The sequence below is a fragment of the Pseudophryne corroboree genome, chromosome 5 (assembly GCF_028390025.1).
Source record: "Pseudophryne corroboree isolate aPseCor3 chromosome 5, aPseCor3.hap2, whole genome shotgun sequence".
Classification (NCBI taxonomy): Eukaryota; Metazoa; Chordata; class Amphibia; order Anura; family Myobatrachidae; genus Pseudophryne; species Pseudophryne corroboree.
The window spans coordinates 56,424,754-56,446,391 of NC_086448.1; positions in this window are offsets into that span (position 1 = coordinate 56,424,754).

The window sequence follows — 21,638 nt, forward strand, 5'->3', positions numbered from 1 at the left end:
AGCACATGACGCAAAGAAAAAAAGAGGCGCAATGAGGTAGCTGACTGTGTGAGTAAGATAAGCGACCCTAGTGGCCGACACAAACACCGGGCCCATCTAGGAGTGGCACTGCAGTGTCACGCAGGATGTCCCTTCCAAAAAACCCTCCCCAAACAGCACATGACGCAAAGAAAAAAAGAGGCGCAATGAGGTAGCTGACTGTGTGAGTAAGATAAGCGACCCTAGTAGCCGACACAAACACCGGGCCCATCTAGGAGTGGCACTGCAGTGTCACGCAGGATGTCCCTTCCAAAAAACCCTCCCCAAACAGCACATGACGCAAAGAAAAAAAGAGGCGCAATGAGGTAGCTGACTGTGTGAGTAAGATAAGCGACCCTAGTGGCCGACACAAACACCGGGCCCATCTAGGAGTGGCACTGCAGTGTCACGCAGGATGTCCCTTCCAAAAAACCCTCCCCAAACAGCACATGACGCAAAGAAAAAAAGAGGCGCAATGAGGTAGCTGACTGTGTGAGTAAGATAAGCGACCCTAGTGGCCGACACAAACACCAGGCCCATCTAGGAGTGGCACTGCAGTGTCACGCAGGATGGCCCTTCCAAAAAACCCTCCCCAAACAGCACATGACGCAAAGAAAAAAAGAGGCGCAATGAGGTAGCTGACTGTGTGAGTAAGATAAGCGACCCTAGTGGCCGACACAAACACCGGGCCCATCTAGGAGTGGCACTGCAGTGTCACGCAGGATGGCCCTTCCAAAAAACCCTCCCCAAACAGCACATGACGCAAAGAAAAAGAAAAGAAAAAAGAGGTGCAAGATGGAATTGTCCTTGGGCCCTGCCACCCACCCTTATGTTGTGTAAACAGGACATGCACACTTTAACCAACCCATCATTTCAGTGACAGGGTCTGCCACACGACTGTGACTGATATGACGGGTTGGTTTGGACCCCCCCCAAAAAAGAAGCAATTAATCTCTCCTTGCACAAACTGGCTCTACAGAGGCAAGATGTCCACCTCATCATCATCCTCCGATATATCACCGTGTACATCCCCCTCCTCACAGATTATCAATTCGTCCCCACTGGAATCCACCATCTCAGCACCCTGTGTACTTTGTGGAGGCAATTGCTGCTGGTGAATGTCTCCACGGAGGAATTGATTATAATTCATTTTAATGAACATCATCTTCTCCACATTTTCTGGATGTAACCTCGTACGCCGATTGCTGACAAGGTGAGCGGCGGCACTAAACACTCTTTCGGAGTACACACTTGTGGGAGGGCAACTTAGGTAGAATAAAGCCAGTTTGTGCAAGGGCCTCCAAATTTCCTCTTTTTCCTGCCAGTATAAGTACGGACTGTGTGACGTGCCTACTTGGATGCGGTCACTCATATAATCCTCCACCATTCTTTCAATGGTGAGAGAATCATATGCAGTGACAGTAGACGACATGTCCGTAATCGTTGTCAGGTCCTTCAGTCCGGACCAGATGTCAGCATCAGCAGTCGCTCCAGACTGCCCTGCATCACCGCCAGCGGGTGGGCTCGGAATTCTGAGCCTTTTCCTCGCACCCCCAGTTGCGGGAGAATGTGAAGGAGGAGATGTTGTTGACAGGTCGCGTTCCGCTTGACTTGACAATTTTCTCACCAGCAGGTCTTTCAACCCCAGCAGACTTGTGTCTGCCGGAAAGAGAGATCCAAGGTAGGCTTTAAATCTAGGATCGAGCACGGTGGCCAAAATGTAGTGCTCTGATTTCAACAGATTGACCACCCGTGAATCCTTGTTAAGCGAATGAAGGGCTCCATCCACAAGTCCCACATGCCTAGCGGAATCGCTCCGTGTTAGCTCCTCCTTCAATGTCTCCAGCTTCTTCTGCAAAAGCCTGATGAGGGGAATGACCTGACTCAGGCTGGCAGTGTCTGAACTGACTTCACGTGTGGCAAGTTCAAAGGGCATCAGAACCTTGCACAACGTTGAAATCATTCTCCACTGCGCTTGAGACAGGTGCATTCCACCTCCTATATCGTGCTCAATTGTATAGGCTTGAATGGCCTTTTGCTGCTCCTCCAACCTCTGAAGCATATAGAGGGTTGAATTCCACCTCGTTACCACTTCTTGCTTCAGATGATGGCAGGGCAGGTTCAGTAGTTTTTGGTGGTGCTCCAGTTTTCTGTACGTGGTGCCTGTACGCCGAAAGTGTCCCGCAATTCTTCTGGCCACCGACAGCATCTCTTGCACGCCCCTGTCGTTTTTTAAAAAATTCTGCACCACCAAATTCAAGGTATGTGCAAAACATGGGACGTGCTGGAATTTGCCCAGATTTAATGCACACACAATATTGCTGGCGTTGTCCGATGCCACAAATCCACAGGAGAGTCCAATTGGGGTAAGCCATTCCGCGATGATCTTCCTCAGTTGCCGTAAGAGGTTTTCAGCTGTGTGCGTATTCTGGAAACCAGTGATACAAAGCGTAGCCTGCCTAGGAAAGAGTTGGCGTTTGCGAGATGCTGCTACTGGTGCCGCCGCTGCTGTTCTTGCGGCGGGAGTCCATACATCTACCCAGTGGGCTGTCACAGTCATATAGTCCTGACCCTGCCCTGCTCCACTTGTCCACATGTCCGTGGTTAAGTGGACATTGGGTACAGCTGCATTTTTTAGGACACTGGTGACTCTTTTTCTGAGGTCTGTGTACATTTTCGGTATCGCCTGCCTAGAGAAATGGAACCTAGATGGTATTTGGTACCGGGGACACAGTACCTCCAACAAGTCTCTAGTTGGCTCTGCAGTAATGATGGATACCGGATCCACATTTCTCACCACCCAGGATGTCAGGGCCTCAGTTATCCGCTTTGCAGTAGGATGACTGCTGTGATATTTCATCTTCCTCGCAAAGGACTGTTGGACAGTCAATTGCTTGGTGGAAGTAGTACAAGTGGTCTTACGACTTCCCCTCTGGGATGACCATCGACTCCCAGCAGCAACAACAGCAGCGCCAGCAGCAGTAGGCGTTACACGCAAGGATGCATCGGAGGAATCCCAGGCAGGAGAGGAATCATCAGAATTGCCAGTGACATGGCCTGCAGGACTATTGGCATTCCTGGGGAAGGAGGAAATTGACACTGAGGGAGTTGGTGGGGTGGTTTGCGTGAGCTTGGTTACAAGAGGAAGGGATTTACTGGTCAGTGGACTGCTTCCGCTGTCGGCCCAAGTTTTTGAACTTGTCACTGACTTATTATGAATGCGCTGCAGGTGACGTATAAGGGAGGATGTTCCGAGGTGGTTAACGTCCTTACCCCTACTTATTACAGCTTGACAAAGGGAACACACGGCTTGACACCTGTTGTCCGCATTTCTGGTGAAATACTTCCACACCGAAGAGCTGATTTTTTTTGTATTTTCACCAGGCATGTCAACGGCCATATTCCTCCCACGGACAACAGGTGTCTCCCCGGGTGCCTGACTTAAACAAACCACCTCACCATCAGAATCCTCCTGGTCAATTTCCTCCCCAGCGCCAGCAACACCCATATCCTCCTCATCCTGGTGTACTTCAACACTGACATCTTCAATCTGACTATCAGGAACTGGACTGCGGGTGCTCCTTCCATCACTTGCAGGGGGCGTGCAAATGGTGGAAGGCGCATGCTCTTCACGTCCAGTGTTGGGAAGGTCAGGCATCGCAACCGACACAATTGGAGTCGGACTCTCCTTGTGGATTTGGGATTTCGAAGAACGCACAGTTCTTTGCGGTGCTACTGCTTTTGCCAGCTTGAGTCTTTTCATTTTTCTAGCGAGAGGCTGAGTGCTTCCATCCTCATGTGAAGCTGAACCACTAGCCATGAACATAGGCCAGGGCCTCAGCCGTTCCTTGCCACTCCGTGTGGTAAATGGCATATTGGCAAGTTTACGCTTCTCCTCCGACAATTTTATTTTAGGTTTTGGAGTCCTTTTTTTACTGATATTTGGTGTTTTGGATTTGACATGCTCTGTACTATGACATTGGGCATCGGCCTTGGCAGACGACGTTGCTGGCATTTCATCGTCTCGGCCATGACTAGTGGCAGCAGCTTCAGCACGAGGTGGAAGTGGATCTTGATCTTTCCCTAATTTTGGAACCTCAACATTTTTGTTCTCCATATTTTAATAGGCACAACTAAAAGGCACCTCAGGTAAACAATGGAGATGGATGGATACTAGTATACAATTATGGATGGACTGCCGAGTGCCGACACAGAGGTAGCTACAGCCGTGGACTACTGTACTGTGTCTGCTGCTAATATAGACTGGTTAATAAAGAGATGTAGTATGTATGTATAAAGAAGAAAGAAAAAAAAACCACGGGTAGGTGGTATACAATTATGGACGGACTGCCGAGTGCCGACACAGAGGTAGCTACAGCCGTGGACTACTGTACTGTGTCTGCTGCTAATATAGACTGGTTGATAAAGAGATGTAGTATGTATGTATAAAGAAGAAAGAAAAAAAAACCACGGGTAGGTGGTATACAATTATGGATGGACTGCCGAGTGCCGACACAGAGGTAGCTACAGCCGTGGACTACTGTACTGTGTCTGCTGCTAATATAGACTGGTTGATAAAGAGATGTAGTATGTATGTATAAAGAAGAAAGAAAAAAAAACCACGGGTAGGTGGTATACAATTATGGACGGACTGCCGAGTGCCGACACAGAGGTAGCTACAGCCGTGGACTACCGTACTGTACTGTGTCTGCTGCTAATATAGACTGGTTGATAATGAGATGTAGTATGTATGTATAAAGAAGAAAGAAAAAAAAACCACGGGTAGGTGGTATACAATTATGGATGGACTGCCGAGTGCCGACACAGAGGTAGCTACAGCCGTGGACTACTGTACTGTGTCTGCTGCTAATATAGACTGGTTGATAAAGAGATGTAGTATGTATGTATAAAGAAGAAATAAAAAAAAACCACGGGTAGGTGGTATACAATTATGGACGGACTGCCGAGTGCCGACACAGAGGTAGCTACAGCCGTGGACTACTGTACTGTGTCTGCTGCTAATATAGACTGGTTGATAATGAGATGTAGTATGTATGTATAAAGAAGAAAGAAAAAAAAACCACGGGTAGGTGGTATACAATTATGGATGGACTGCCGAGTGCCGACACAGAGGTAGCTACAGCCGTGAACTACCGTACTGTGTCTGCTGCGACTGGATGATAAATAATGATATAAAAAATATATATATATCACTACTGCAGCCGGACAGGTATATATTATATAATGACGGACCTGCTGGACACTGTCTGTCAGCAGAATGATTTTTTATAGAATAAAAAAAAAAACACCACACAAGTCACAAGACGAGTGTTTAACTTTTTCAGGCAATCACAATATAGTATACTACTAACTATACTGGTGGTCAGTGTGGTCAGGTCACTGGTCAGTCACACTGGCAGTGGCACTCCTGCAGCAAAAGTGTGCACTGTTTAATTTTAATAATATGTACTCCTGGCTCCTGCTATAACCTATAACTGGCACTGCTCCCCAGTCTCCCCCACAATTATAAGCTGTGTGAGCACAGTCAGATATATACATAGATGATGCAGCACACTGGGCTGAGCAGTGCACACAGATATGGTATGTGACTGAGTCACTGTGTATCGTTTTTTTCAGGCAGAGAACGGATTATATTAAATAAAACTGCACTGTCTGGTGGTCACTGTGGTCAGTCACTACTAAACTCTGCACTCTCTACAGTACTCCTAAGCTCCAGTAAATCAAGTGTCTCTGTTTAAAATCAATCTCACTCTCTCTCTTCTAATCTAAATGGAGAGGACGCCAGCCACGTCCTCTCCCTATGAATCTCAATGCACGTGTGAAAATGGCGGCGACGCGCGGCTCCTTATGTAGAATCCGAGTCTCGCGATAGAATCCGAGCCTCGCGAGAATCCGACAGCGTCATGATGACGTTCGGGCGCGCTCGGGTTAACCGAGCAAGGCGGGAAGATCCGAGTCGCTCGGACCCGTGAAAAAAAACATGAAGTTCGGGCGGGTTCGGATTCCGAGGAACCGAACCCGCTCATCTCTAGTTTCTAGGTCGACATGTGCTAGGTCGACAGGTCAAAAGGTCGACATGAGTTGTTGTTTTTTTATCGTTTTCTGCGTACAGTGACCGGGAAGCCGAATTAGTGCACCGTGTCCCCTCACATGGCGTGCTTCGCTCGCCATGCTTCGGGCAGATTACCGTTCTAATCGTAGTCCACATGGATCGATAAGTATGAAAAAGTTCAAAAAAAGATTTTTTTTTTAAAAACTCATGTCGACCTTTTGACCTGGTGACCTAGCACATGTCGACATAGAAACCCTGTCGACCTTCAAACCCTGTCGACCTAGTGAATGTCAACCTATAGTGGTCGACCTAAACATTGTCGACCTAGACAGTGTCGATCTTCAGACTGGATCCCGTCCCGCTGATGGGTAACCCTTTAATGGCACTTATGCAGTTGTGAACCGCATTAAAGTGGGATGGCCTTGACAATTGGTGGTCAAAAAAATATTGACGGTTTGATAGCCATGGTCGATGCTTTTGCTATTGATGGAGTGTATATGAAAGAGACGTGGCCATTTTCTTTCTGCGTCACAAAGCCCTTAGAGCCATCCTCCCGTCACACAGCCCTTGAGGTCACTTCCCATCACACCACCCGAAGTACCACGCAGTTGGCTCCTTGTTGTCACATATTTCCTGCCGCTGATGGAGATTATCAATAGTGCCACCAGTGGAGACCAATGATCGTTAACCATTCAATGCCCATTCCTACATAAGTGTTTTTTTTTTCAGTAAGGTCCATTAGAAGATTCCCTAAAAGCCTTGCCATGTCCCAACATGACGTGGCCATTCCCTCATGTAGTATGACCACACTCCCATGTCCAGCAGGACATCTACACACTATACCGATTTGGGACAACCAATAGTTGTGCTGCTTGCCTGCGTGCTATGAGTGTATGATATCCATCACGACGCATGCGCAGTACGGCCCCGACACATGCGCAGAGGGTAACCATCAGCCACTTGCACCCCGGTGGGTTTCCTTCATCCACCTCTTAGTCGCCCCCAAAGTGGCTGTAGTGGCGTGAATCCATAGAAGCCTGATTTACTATCTTATGCTAATGTGAGTATCCGTAGGACAAATCTGAGGGAAGCAGTGCCGTCCATTGATTTTTTGCTGCCGCACCCCATGCTGGGTGCAAGAGATCCGTCAGAATTGCACAGAGCATTGTACATTGTGCAGTACATTCTCTGGACACTCCCATGACACTCAGCCAATCAGGGCGGCTCTGTTACCTCCGCATAGCAGCAAGACAGATACAGCCACGTTCCGTCCTCAGAATAGGAGGGACATGTGCAAAAATGCATACATTTGCATCTGTGCATGCTCTCTACGCATCCGTACACAGAGATCTGTCCTTCCCAGAATCAGCCCCTTCATGTCCTGACTCCCCATGTAACAAGCAGGTACTTCTGTTTACCCAGGAGAGTTCCTATGCTGAGAACCCCCCAATTACCTGAAGCACATCTCTGGTATTCCGGTACTATCTGTGGCTGCAATTCAAGGGATCTCAGTCCCCCCATAGACTGGGGACAGCGCATGGTCTACTCATTAATACTAGAGAGAATAAGCCCCCAAGTGATTTGGCTAATGGCAGGGGCTACAGCTATGTAATACAGTATATATATATATATATATATATATATAAACAGATAGATAGATTAAAAATAGATATATATGATATAAATCAGCAGCTGACAAACTGAATCCCAAACTATTTATTTTTAACACTATACAGTTAATCTATAGTAAGGCAATAAGCATTTGCTCTCCTGTCTCCTCTTATCCAGCCGCACAGGGCCAGCCAGCACAAAAGAGGTTCCTTCGGCACAAAGTCACACGTCGGAGAGAAATGTACCTGAATTGCGCTGATGCTGCCCAATTATTCCCCCAGATTGATTCCTGATTGCACCTGGTCCTCATGTCATTGTGTGGAGGTATCTGACCCTGACATCAGCTGGTTGGACATAACCTTCTCTTAGATTATAAGCAGGTGATGCAGCATATTACACAGATGTGCCGCCCCGGGATGACCTGACGTGGAACGTGTTCGCAGGGATCTAATACATAAGGTGGCTCAGTCTGTGGCAGATCTGACTGACCTTCATGTTTTGCTGGTGTACAATAAACTGATTTACAATGAACCAGCACATGAGACCAAAGCCACCGTCCCAGTCTAAGCCCTTTGGGGGCAGATGTATTAAGCCTGAAGAAGTGATAAAGTGGAAGGTGAGAACGCAGCAGTCACTCACCTCCTAACTGTCATTTTTCAAACCCAGCCTGTGACATAAAAAGGGTATGGGTTGTTGGGTCGACACAACTTAGGTCGACAGTCATTAGGTCGACCACTATTGGTTGACATGTACTAGGTCGACAGATCAAAAGGTCGACATGAGTTTTTTTAACTTTTTTTGGTGTCGTTTTCTTCGTAAAGGGACCAGGAACCCCAATTAGTGCACCGTGTCCCCTCGCATGGCTCGCAAGCTTTGGGCAAGGTGCCTCGCTCCGCTACCGCTGCGCTCGGCACAGGTTACCGTTCCCAATCGTAGTCCACGTGGATCGTAAAGTATAAAAAAGTCCAAAAATGTACAAATAAAATAAAATATGAAAAACTCATGTCGACCTTTTGAACTTCCGACCTAGTACGTGTCGACCTAATGACCATGTCGACCTAATGCATGTCGACCTAATGCATGCCGACCAATAGTGGTCGACCTAATGCATGTCGACCTAAGTGGTGTTGACCTAATGACCAAATCCCCATGAAAGTTAGGAGCCGATAGGCTGGTACTTTATCTCCATCCACTTTATCTCCATCAAGGCTTAGTAAATAGACCCCCCAGTCTGTAACTTGACAGCTAGGAGCTGATTGGCTGGTGCGTTATCACCTTCCGCATTATCACTTCTCCAGGCTTAATACATCTGCCCCCTGGTCCAGTGAAGCATTTACAATAGGGAGCTTTTGGGTGGTGGCCAAGGTGTACAATTAGATTAAGGGAATATGTACTAAGCAGTGAGAAAAGTGGAGAAGTGAACCAGTGGAGAAGTTGCCCATGGCAACCAATCAGCATTCACGTAACATTTATAATTTGCATACTATAAAAGTATGCAGAGCAGCGTATTGGTTGCCAGGGGCAACTTCTCCACTGGCTTACTTCTCCACTTTTCTCACTGTTTAGTACATGTCCCCCTAAGTTCTTCCTCAGAGAGAGATGTATCAAGCCTGGATGCGGGATGTATCATGTATGGTATATATGCTATGCTATACATCCCGCCCCTTATCGCGTGCATAGTATTACATACTGGCGTATATTAATACCGCATGCATGAATAATTACACAAGGGACTGCTCTTCTGATAAGAATAAATAGACTACAAAATATAACGCCAATATAGATATTATAAATGAACAACAGTAATCAGCACTCACAATAGCAAGGCCTGGAATCCTGCTACAAACAAACAATTCCAAAAAACCGCACAATGAGAGCGCTGCTACTGCGTTGATGGGTTTATAATTACAATTTATATTATTACATAAAATAAATATTATAGAATAATATCACATCAACCGGTGCATCGAGCTCTGGAAAGTTTTGCTCTCCGGACCTTGGGGCTAATTCAGACCGTTTTCACACAGCAGCGACCAGGTCTGAACTGCACATGCGCCAATGGCTGTCTTAGCCCTGCGATCGCCTCTGCCTGATTAACAGGCAGTCGCAGCGCGGGAGGGAGCAGGCTAGCGGTGTTTGGCCGCCGTTTAGGGGCCTGGACTGTTGGGGGGGGGGGGGGGGGGGCGGGCCGCGACATCAAATGCATCTGCTGCGACCCGGGCAGTGTGCGGGGAGGGGGGTCAGGCCTGACATGCAGGGTCAGGCCTGACTAGCTCTGTGCTGGGTGTCCCCCTGCATGTCTGAAGACTGATCGTAGATGTCCTACATTTAGCACATCTATGATCAGGTCTGAATTAGGCCCCTTGATTCATAACAACACATCTCAGCCGCTTAGCATACTCTGGGGTCCGCGGTGGCAGCGAGCTGCAGCTATCCACTGCAGACAATTTATTTATTACCAGTTATTTTATAAAGTGCACACATATTCCGCAGCGCTTTACAGAGAATATTTGCCCATTCACATCAGTCCCTGCCCCAGTGGAGCTTACAATCTATATTCCCTATCACATGCACACACATTCACACTAGGGTTCATTTTTGTTTGGAGCCAATTAACCTACCAGTATATTTTTGGATTATGGGAGGGAACCGGAGTACCTGGAGGAAACCCACGCAAGTACGGGGAGAATATACAAACTCCACACAGTTAGGGCCATGGTGGGAATTGATCCCATGACCTTAGAGCTGTGAGGCAGTAAAGCTAACCATTACACCATCCGTACCGCCCCTGCAGACACCTCAAAAAGTGGAAGTTTACAAAGCAGCGACGTCATTTAGGAGTTTAGTAAATGCCGCCCTTGGAAAGAGATAACATGGAGTAGTTGCCCAATGTAACCAATCATCTTCTAACTGTCACTTTTCTAGCAGGGGTCTAGGGGTTTATTTACGAAGCCTTGGAGAGAAATAAAGTGGATGGAGATAAAGTACCAGCCAATCAGCTCCTAACTGCCATGTTACAGGCTGGGTTTGAAACATGACAGTTGTTTGAAATGTATATATCATTGTATTCTACTGAGCTTGCTTCTTAGGCGCCATTAACTTCTCTACTGGGCAATACAATATTTGAAATGATTATAATATGGCACTTGATGCTATTACTATTACACCAAACACCCTAGAATATCAGTTTTGGCGGGTGTAGTAGGGTACAGCATACTGGTACCGGCATACCGACAGCTGGGTGAGCGCAAATGAGCCCCTTGCGGGCTCGCTGCGCTCACCACGCTGCGGGCACGGTGGCCCGCTACGCACACCACGCTATCCATTCTCCCTCCAGGAATGTCGTGGACCCCCAAGAGGGAGGAAAGGTGTCGGTATGCCGGCTGTCGGGATTCCGGCGCTGGTATACTGTGCGCCGGGATCCCGACAGCCGGCAAACTGAAGACCACCCGTTTTGGCCTGTGATAGAGATACATTATTTTAGCCAGTGTGAAATTTTATTGAACCATCTCGGTTCAGTGACTTTTGGTGGAACCAGTATCGAAACGATCCAAAATTTGTTTTTGGTACGACTTCCATTGAGCGTATTTTATAAGTGCTAGGATGTTCCAGTTGGTATAGTATAACAGTAAATTGAAATTCAGAAGTTTGCATTTTCAGTAAACTAAAAGAAAATGTAAAAAACCATACAACGTAGCCAATCTAGCTCCAACAAGCTTCAACCTGGACAAACCTGTTCTTCTTGCTGGAATTTAGCTAACATTTTTTTAGTCTATATAAAGGTCAAGAATTTGCCACAAATTATTTTTGACTTCAGAATCAGTTTTGAGCACATCTGGGGCCTAATTCAGACCTGATCGCTCGCTAGGGTTTTTTTGCACTGTTGCGAAAAGATAGTCGCCGCCCACTGGGGAGTGTATTTTAGCTTTGCAAGTGTGCGAACGCCTGTGCAGCCGAGCGGTACAAAAAAAACTTTGTGCAGTTTCTGAGTTGCCCAGAACTTACTCAGCCGCTGCGATCACTTCAGCCTGTCCAGGGCCGGAATTGGTGTCAGGAACCCTCCCTGCAAACGCTTGGGAACGCCTGCGTTTTCCCAACCACTCCCAGAAAACGGTCAGTTGCCACCAACAAACGCCTTCTTCCTGTCAATCTCCTTGCGATGGGCTGTGCGAATGGATTCTTCGTAAAACCCATCGCACAGCAACGATCCGCTTTGTACCTGTGCGACGCGCCTGCGCATTGCGGTGCATATGCATGCGCAATTCTGACCTGATCGCAGTGCTGCAAAAAATGCTAGCAATCGATCAGGTCTGAATTACCCCCTATGTGCAGTGCAGGTGGGGCAGGTATAACGTGTGCAGAGAGAGTTAGATTTGGGTGGGTTATTTTGTTTCTTTACAGGGCAAATACTGGCTGCTTTATTTTTACACTGCAATTTAGATTTCAGTTTGAAAACACCCCACCCAAATCTAACTCTCTCTGCACATGTTGCATCTGCCCCACCAGCACTGCACATGGTTTTGCCCATTACAGAAAATGTTTGCTGTTGCGATCAGGTCTGAATTAGGCCCCTGGTTTCAAGTGGGTTATGAAGTAGCTATTGGTTCTGTGCCCCGAGTGGTATATTATTGTCTTGCTCTGAGGGGAGAGCAAGTGTATAAATAACAATAATAATGGTCAAACACGCTGCGATCTGGTCACTCATACAAATTCTCAATAGTAGCATCACAGATCAATATGGCCACCCACGTGAGTGTCTAAACTTTACGAGATTCCAGCGGCTGGATCACGTCTGGGATCACTGAAGCCTGTTAGCTACATTTGTTTGTAAGATGATTGTGTATAACCAAATTTACCAACATGCCCCAAATATGACTGACACTCAGGAAATGTTAGGGTTCTCTTGATGTCACCACTGGTGTCACCTCCACCGTTTCTGAGATCTGGACCATACTCCAATCTTTTTGCTGCTGTTGCAGTGGGAATTGGTCCCCACTGTCCCAGTGTGGCAGTGTGCTTCACCTACACCCAAAATGTGGCAGGTTGGCAATGGGTACATCATGGGTTTTCAGTATGTCACTGATTTTTTTTACATTAACTCTTACGTTTATAAATGCCCATAAAGTAACTCACATGTCATATGGAAGTTCTAGGTAGGAGTACCATGAAATAACCTACTGGTATCTTCTTAATGTAGAGACCTTGTGGTTGGCAGAGAGATATCTGCACAATCTTGTTTTTGCAATCTAGATCTTAATAGAATTACATCTTTGACTTTGATCCTCTGATTAACTTCTCCTAAAGCCATGGGGGTATATTCAATTAGTGTCGGATTCTCTCCGACTGAGAGGATCCGACAATTCACTATTCAATTTGCAGGCATTTCCATAGGTTTTTGCCCATTTTCGACAATGCCGATCCAACTTTTTTTAAAGACGAATCGGCATTGTTGAAAACGGGCCAAAAACCTGTCGGAAATGCCCGTAAATTTGACAAAACAGGTGTATCAGCGGGTGAATTTGGCGATCCACCTGTTTTTCGACATGTCGGAATTTCCGACAAGTCGGAAAAACAGCACTAGAATTGAATAGGTCGAATCCAGATTCGACCTAAAAAAGCCAAAAAGTGCAGTTGTTCCGACTTGTCGGAAATTCCGACACTAATTGTATAGACCCCGGGGTCGATTATCACACAACGTGGCAATTATCGGTAGACCGCGCATGTGCTGCGTTCACAGTGCACATGTGCGCTGTAATCCTGCTCGCAATGAGGATTTCATGGAAAATTATGTTCTTCATTTTTGCATATAGGCTGCAAATGTGTACGCAATTTCAAATGAGTTTGCAACGGCTCCGGTGGGCTCTGTTCATTTCTGTGTGGCATCTTTTACTTGCTAACATTAGCAACTCCGTAGCCTAGACAGTCGCACTTGCTAATGCGTTAGCGTATGGACACGAATTAGGCCCAATGTGTGTAGGACACAGGGGATCCGGTCTCTAGGTCAACAGTAACTACGTCGACAGGGTCTCTAGGTCGACATGTTCTAGGTCAAAAGGTCGACATGAGTTTTTCACATTTTTTTTCTTTTACTTAACTTTTTCATGCCTTTGCGAGCCATGTGAGGGGACACGGTGCACTAATTGGGGTTCCCGGTCACTGTACGGAGAAAACTACACCAAAAAAAAACATTTAAAAAACTCATGTCGACCTTTTGACCTGTCGACCTAGACCATGTCGACCTAGAGACCCTGTCGACCTAGAGACCCTGTCGACCTAGTTACTGTCGACCAATAGTGGTCGACCTAGTTACTGTCAACCTAGTTACTACCGACTTTCCATACCACACCCGTACACAGAGCCCCCCATGATAATATTTACACGTTTTCAAATGTTAATGTCCTCTTATATATTATGTCCCCATGCTTGGAGTGTTTTGCTGCAACGTCTGTTTGTTTGTACGGCGATTGTGTCTAAGACGCCAAGATTTTCACTAATAAAATCTATGATTACAGCGATGAAGTAGCCAAAAAGAAAAGTGGGTCTTGGCAGCAGCATCAGAATGATCTCCCTTGTATTGAGCGTGGCTCAATATAGCATCGCCTCTGCACTGTTATTCTCTTTTCCCACGGTGTGTAATCACACCGAGCGTGTGTATGAATTACACAGAGACGCTACAGGACTGATGTTTCCAATGCTGGGCAGAGCCACAAAATCATAACTGCATCTTTGTCTGGTACCGGGGACTGATGCTGTAAGCCATCCAGAGCAACTAGAGACCACCCACTGTCACTTGTGGCTGAGAGCATCCCTAGGGATCTACAGCTTGGCTGGCGCTCAATCCTAAGGTGAGATGAGAGAGCTTTAGTCGCTGAACTCACTGTACTGAGTGTATTTTCCAGTATTTTGAAAATGCAAGGGTCTGAAATAATAATAATGATCATTTGCTATGGCTGAAAAAGACCTCTGTGCCTCAGTACCATGACTGTAAATTAAAGATCCTGCTGACAATCTGGCTTATACCGTTATGTAGAACATTTATGGAATTAAAGGACTGCTAAGTCTAATATTGACTTTAATTCAGCTTAAATTATGACTATTTATATTTAGAAATATTAGGCCAAAGTCAGACCTGATCGCTAGCAGGCGATTTTTGCACTGCTGCGATCAGATAGTCGCCGCCTACAGGGGGAGTGTATTTTAGCTGTGCAATTGTGCGAACGCATGTGTAGCCGAGCTGTACAAACAGATCATGTGCAGTCTCTGCGCAACCCAGGACTTACTCAGCCGCTGCGATCACTTCAGCCTGTCCGGGACCCGATTTGACGTCAGGAACTCTCCCTGCAAACACTTGAACACACCTGAGTTTTTCCAAACACTCCCAGAAAACGCTCAGCTGCCACCCACAAACGCCTTCTTTCTCTCAATCTCCTTGCGAACGCCCGTGCGAATGGATCCTTCGCACAAACCCATCACTGAGCGCCGATCCGCTTTGTACCCGTGCGACGTGCCTGCTCGTTGCGGTGCATACGCATGCGCAGTTTAGACCTGATCGCCCGCTGTATGAAAACGCAGCCTAGCGATTAGGTCTGAATTAACCCCATAAAGCGACAACAAAATCACAAATATGTCAAACCTGGAGATATTTGGGCAAAAAACTTTGATTCAGATCTATTGAAGGGCACTGTAGAGTAAATTGACGACGTCAGGAAAACAGAGCACAGCTTGTCTACAGTATGTTGCATAACACAGCTACCGTAGATAGGTAACTGCTGTTTGTGGATTCCTTGCAAGTCTTTGAACATTCCAATCCTCTACAAAACTATTCTCCAGCACTGAGCAAGGTCAGAGTAATTCATATCCAATAAACCAATTAGCCACTTAGTTGTTACTTTCATTACCTATAATTTACCTGTTTATTGTCCCGGAGGTTAGATCTGCCTCAAGCAAGTTGGGTTTCTTTATTCATTGTGAGGGACTCATTGACACATTAAGCGCATTGTATCGTTAGCCAAAGATCTTGAGTGATGGCTTTTGCTGCCGGCAAGTTTGGTAACATTCTTGGGGGAAAGATTTATGAAAGATAATAACTGAAGGACGATGGACGAGGAAATAGTAATCTACACACAAAAAGGCAATACAATAACTTATTACTAAAATTCAGTCTTTATCTAGCATAATATATCTAATACAATATATATTGAGACCTCTACAGGTCAATGAAAGGAACACAGATTTGTGTACCATTGCCCACTAATTCTGGATACCACTGATTAAATAATTAAGAAACAATCAATCAATCAATCAATCAATCAATCAAGTCACTAGAATTGTCATTAAGTTAATGACACCATCTGTTTATTATGGCACTTTTGATACTGTCTACAGGTGGAGCAGGCTGTATGGCTGTGACTGGCTCCCACCCAGTGGTGTATTGAATGTGATATGATTTAATGGCGTTCAGGTTACCGGCAGTTAGAAGACCAACCACGGCATCCAAATGGTGAGAACCCGGACAAGGGGTGGGTACGTATACTTACCTACTCAACTTAACCCCTCCCTCCCACAGACTAACCCTAACATGTGCCAATGGTGCCTAACCCCCCCATTCCCGCAGCCTAACCATAACCCTCCCTGGTGATGTCTAAACCTACCACCCCAGCCCACAGCCTAAACCGAACCCTCTCACCCCCAGCAGCCTAACCCAAACCCTCCCCAGGGGTGCGGGACCCCCCTGCCCACAGCCTAACCCTTATCCCTCCCTTCCCCACAGCCTAACTCTAACCCTCCGCTCACGGCCTGGCTCGCTGTTACTGTTAGCACGCGGGCTATCAGTAACACTGGGCCACATACTTCATATGATCGGGGTGTCAAGTGTTAGAATTCGGATTAGTTGTTGGAATTTCCGGCACCTGCATTCTGGTTGCGTGTCACGGATTGCAACTGCCGGCATCCCTATAGCCGGCACCCTGACCGCATCCCGGCATTTTAGGAGAGGAGGAGGCCGGTGTGCAGCCTCCTCCATCCGGACCCCCTCCTCTCTAGCCAACAGTACTGTAGAGTCTGAGCACTGGGGGCTCGCACTGTAATAAGCATGCGCAGATCTCTGGGAAAATTTCATGGTGGCTATTTTCCTTGTGAATTTTCTACTGTGCATGCGTAAAATGGCGGGAAAATGGCCACCGCGCCATGATTTGTGATCATGCTGCTGCCAACGGAGGATTTCGAGAGATAAGTATTAAAAGAATGCAGTATGTGCAGTGTGGGCCCCGCCGGACTCAGGGGCCCATGTGCACCACACACACTGCATCCATTATAAAGTGCTCCCATCCATGGAATACTAATTTATAGACCATTGGCCTGCATGTTCCATTAAAGAACAATGGCTGTAGTGTGTGACATTCTGGGGGAGATGTATCAAACCATGAAGAGAAATAACGTGGAGATAGATAAAGTGCCAACCCATCAGCTACTAACTGTCATTTTTTAAACACAGCCTGTAACAGGGCAGTAAGAAGCTGATTGGTTGGTATTTTATCTCTCTCCACTTTATCAATGTTTTTCAGCTGAGCATGAATCCAAGTTGCCAAAACGTCACACAGCGCATGTGTCCCGTTGCGAACGCCCATTTCATATCAGAATGGGCATAATAAAAAAATGGTATTATTCAAATTGCATGGTATATCAATGTATATTGGGGGTCATTCCGAGTTGATCACTCGCTAGCAGTTTTTGGCAGCCGTACAAACGCTATGCCGCCGCCCACTGGGGAGTGTATTTTAGCTCAGCAGAAGTGTGAACGCATGTACAGCCGAGCTCTGCAAAAACAGTTTGTGCAGTTTCGGAGTAGCTCTGAACCTACTCAGCGCTTGCGATCACTTCAGCCTATTCGTGTCCGTGTTTGACGTCATACACCCGCCCAGCAAACACCCAGCCACGCCTGCATTTTTTCGGGTACGCCTGCGTTTTTGCAAACACTCCCTGAAAACGGTCAGTTGGCACCCAGAAACACCCACTTCATGTCAATCTTCTTGCGGCTGCCAGTGCGAAGAAAAACTTTGCTAGAACCTGAGCTCAACCACAAAGGGCTTTGTACCCGTACGTCGCGCGTGCACATTGTGGGGCATACGCATGCGCAGAAATGCCATTTTTCACCTGATTGCTGCCCTGCGAAAATCGGCAGCGAGCGATCAACTCGGAATGACCCCCATTGTACAAGGGAAACTCTATTTATGGGGGAAGGTATAACGTACCCCAAGTTATTATGAACATGTAATATTTATATGCCACAACGAGTCACATATATTGTATAGAGGAAAATATCTTTACATGACAATTGGTTGGAAAGGTAATTACCTTGATCAGAGACTGGGTTTTGTTTATAACACCACAGGGGTTAAGCCTTTAGAGACGCTATGACCAGGGAAGTGTGATTCTTCTTCCTGAACAGATTGTAACCCTGGTCCAGGCTGTTGACACAGGTCTGGTCTCAAACTTCAAACACAGCAAGAAAGATAAGAGCAACTCCTTATGACTGCATTATGTGATTCTAATTACTGTATCTCATGCCAATACTTGTGATTCTAATTAATATGTTCATCTGTGATTCCAATGATATTCTGCCATTCTTTTTGTGATTCAAATTAATTGTCTTTTGGAAATTAAATGCTCCTTTGTAGTGTGAACTGTAGACAATTCTCTTCACTTTGTTCATATTTTATGCCCAAATTCTTCTTTTTGCAATTATTCAAATTTAATGCCAACTAAGCAATCATCATCTTCAATCCAGAGTTCATTGCAGCTCAATAAAAAGACATCCTGTTGGAATTGCTGACTCACTCCTGTTTCATATCAATTTATCCTACCAGTCTGAACACGGTACTACAGGACAAGGTACGGGGAGAAACATCTCATGGGAAAGGTCCATCACATAGCCACACAACACCTGTGATACCTCTCTCAACAACTTAGACATACCCGCCAACCTCAGGGTGTTACAAATGGAGAACCACTGTAGGAACTTGGTAGTGCAGAGGACCTCATATGGCAAGAGAAGATCATTCTCAGCATTTAGGACGTGATATATGAGTGAGGGGAAGACTGGATAGGGGAACATTGCAGTAGTCACAGCGGTAGATAATTAGAGAAAGAATAAGAACTATGGTTACTGTCCAGGAGGAAAGGGCGTATGCAGATGCAGGCTCCAAAAGGTGGTCAGAACCGCAGAGAAGATAATGGGGGCTGACCTTCCCTCAGTCCAGGACCTGTACCTGTCCAGAGCTAAAAAGCGGGCAACGAAGATAGTAAAAGACCAGCTACACCCCGGCCACAGCATGTTTAACTTGCGTCCTTCAGGCAGGTGTTACAGGGCCATCCCAGCCAGGTCCACCAGAAGCCGGAAAAGTTTCTTTCCCTAAGCGGTCCGCCTGCTGAACTCCTGAACATTGACTGACTAGACGTACATGTAACTCACTTGTGTCCCTATGGTATACCTATCTGTGTGACTTTACTCCCCCCCCCCCCGTCCACCACTACCACCACCACCACCACCACCACCACCACCACCTGCTTATCTGTTACCTACTTGGCTGATGTATAGCTAACCGAAGACAAATTCCTAGTATACGCAAGTATACCTGGCCAATAAAGCGGATTCTGATTCGGGTATTCTGGCAATGTTTTGCAGGTGGAGACGACAGGATGTTGCAAGGGACTTTTCTTCCATGTGCCTTTTAGTATTTGCATTTTAAATCAGGACACGAAAAGTAAAAAGATACCATCATTTTCATTTTATTTGAAATAAATGGCACATTTGAAACACATATATTTATATTTTCTTGGATCCCAAACTAATCATAATTCATTTAGTATATTTCCTCTTATTCATATGTCTAGCTATTCTCTGAATGTGCGGGTCATGGTGACACACTAGCAAATACTGCCTTTAGCTCTGTGCTGTAATCATACATGATGTATTCTTTAGATTAATATAGCAGCTACAAAGCCTGACCGGGGATAGACCATAGACTACACATCAGCTTTCCCTTTTATCTGGGTCATGCCACCATGACCGGGAAATAGGATTTATGTTATTTACTGTGCAACCTGTAGCACATTTGTTGCCTGTGTAGCTCCTCAGCATCATTCATGGCGATATCCAGGGATTTTGGCAGCAAAATGATGTGTACAGTGTAATAATACAGATGACCTGTAGTTCAGCAGTATCTGGGAATACCTAAAAATGTTTCCATATTTGGATTTGGAATTGCGTGTTCTATTCTACGTGACAGATGCAACATTTCCTATTGTGTTGGTGTAATGCTGGGGCAGTCTCAAGGACTGGTTGTGGACTTGTTAAGGAATATTATAAGCAGCAACAGAGGGTAAGAGATCTATTTACTTAGCCCTTGATGGTGTTAAAGTGAATAGAGGTAAAGTACCAACCAATCAGCTCCTGTCATTTCTTTCAAACACAACCTGTAAGATGGCAGTTAGCAGTTGATTGGCTGGTACTTTCGGGTCTATACATGAAGCAGTGAAAAGAGTGGAGAAGTGAGCCAGTGGAGAAGTTGCCCATGGCAACCAATCAGTTTTGAGGTAACATTTAAAAAGTGCATTCTATAAAACTATACGTAGCAGCTGATTGGTTGCCGTGTGCAACTTCTCTACTGGCTCACTTCTTCACACTTTTCACTGCTTCATGCATAGACCCCTTTATCTCCATCCACGGCTTAGTAAATAGTCCCCTTGACCACTGAAGCTCACAAGAAGACATGGATAATAGTGCTGATGTTTATACTGTACAGTAATAATTGTAAAAAAGGGGTTCGGTATGTTATAATATCGACAAGAGAATGTTTGCATGGTCCTAATACTGACTTGCAACATGTTGATACATTTTGGAGCATATGTAATAGGGTCTGAGTTTGCCGGATGTGCGGAATGCCGGACAAACTCAGAGGTTTTTTTTTTTTAAAAACAATCATTTACAAGGCATAGTTTTGTTTGTAAATGATTGCCGCTTTAAAAAAGGTCTGAGATCAGCCGGCATCCCACACCTCCGGCAAACTCCGACCCTATTTCATATGCCACTTAGCATGTCAGCATTGGCCATGTCAACATTTGCCATGGTGACACTGATGAAATGTCGACATGCTGAGAATGCCGACAAAACAGTGCGGTGATTACTAACCTGCATTCAGCTTCGGCGGTGAAGCAGTGTCTTCCAGGTCAGGTGATGTGGAGGTCCATCGGTTTCATCAGCCATGTCGACACTGATGAAATGTGGACATGTTTTAAGGAATTTGTATACAGCTGCAGATTAAGCATAGAGGTGCATGGCGCGATGCGTGGTGCAAGTGAAGGAGAAGCTCACTTGTATTGATCCTCAATCTTTACCCATGGCGAGACGTGGCTTGGTTGTAAAGTCTATGGCACACCAAACAATGCTATTTGGTGCAATTTAAGTATATGTGTATTTGGATACATCTGTATATAAATTTCCTATAGCCCCGCCTGAATGGGTCATGTTAAATAAATTGCACAGCATACTCGCTTTCTCTATTGAAAAATCAAGTTGCGCTCCCGGCTGCCCAGAAAAGTCTCCCACAGCCAGCCGCTACCCGATACTTAGGCGATGACGCAGTTCAGTCTGAATCGCGAAATCGAAGCCATGCCCCCCCACTCTACAATGCCTGTACTCTCTGCATTGTATTGTGTGTGTGTGTGTGGGGGGGGGGGGGTGCGGTGTGTGTGGCTATGATGACATGAAACCACGCCCCTGCACAGCCTCCTATGACTTGCCCCTCCTCCTATAATGCGTTACTACCCCGCACTGTGTCCTACTGTGCCAACCTGATTGCCCTCTCCCAGATCCCCACCAAAATCTAGATCCCTCTGCACATTTTACATCTGCCCCACCCACAGTGGTGCATTGTTT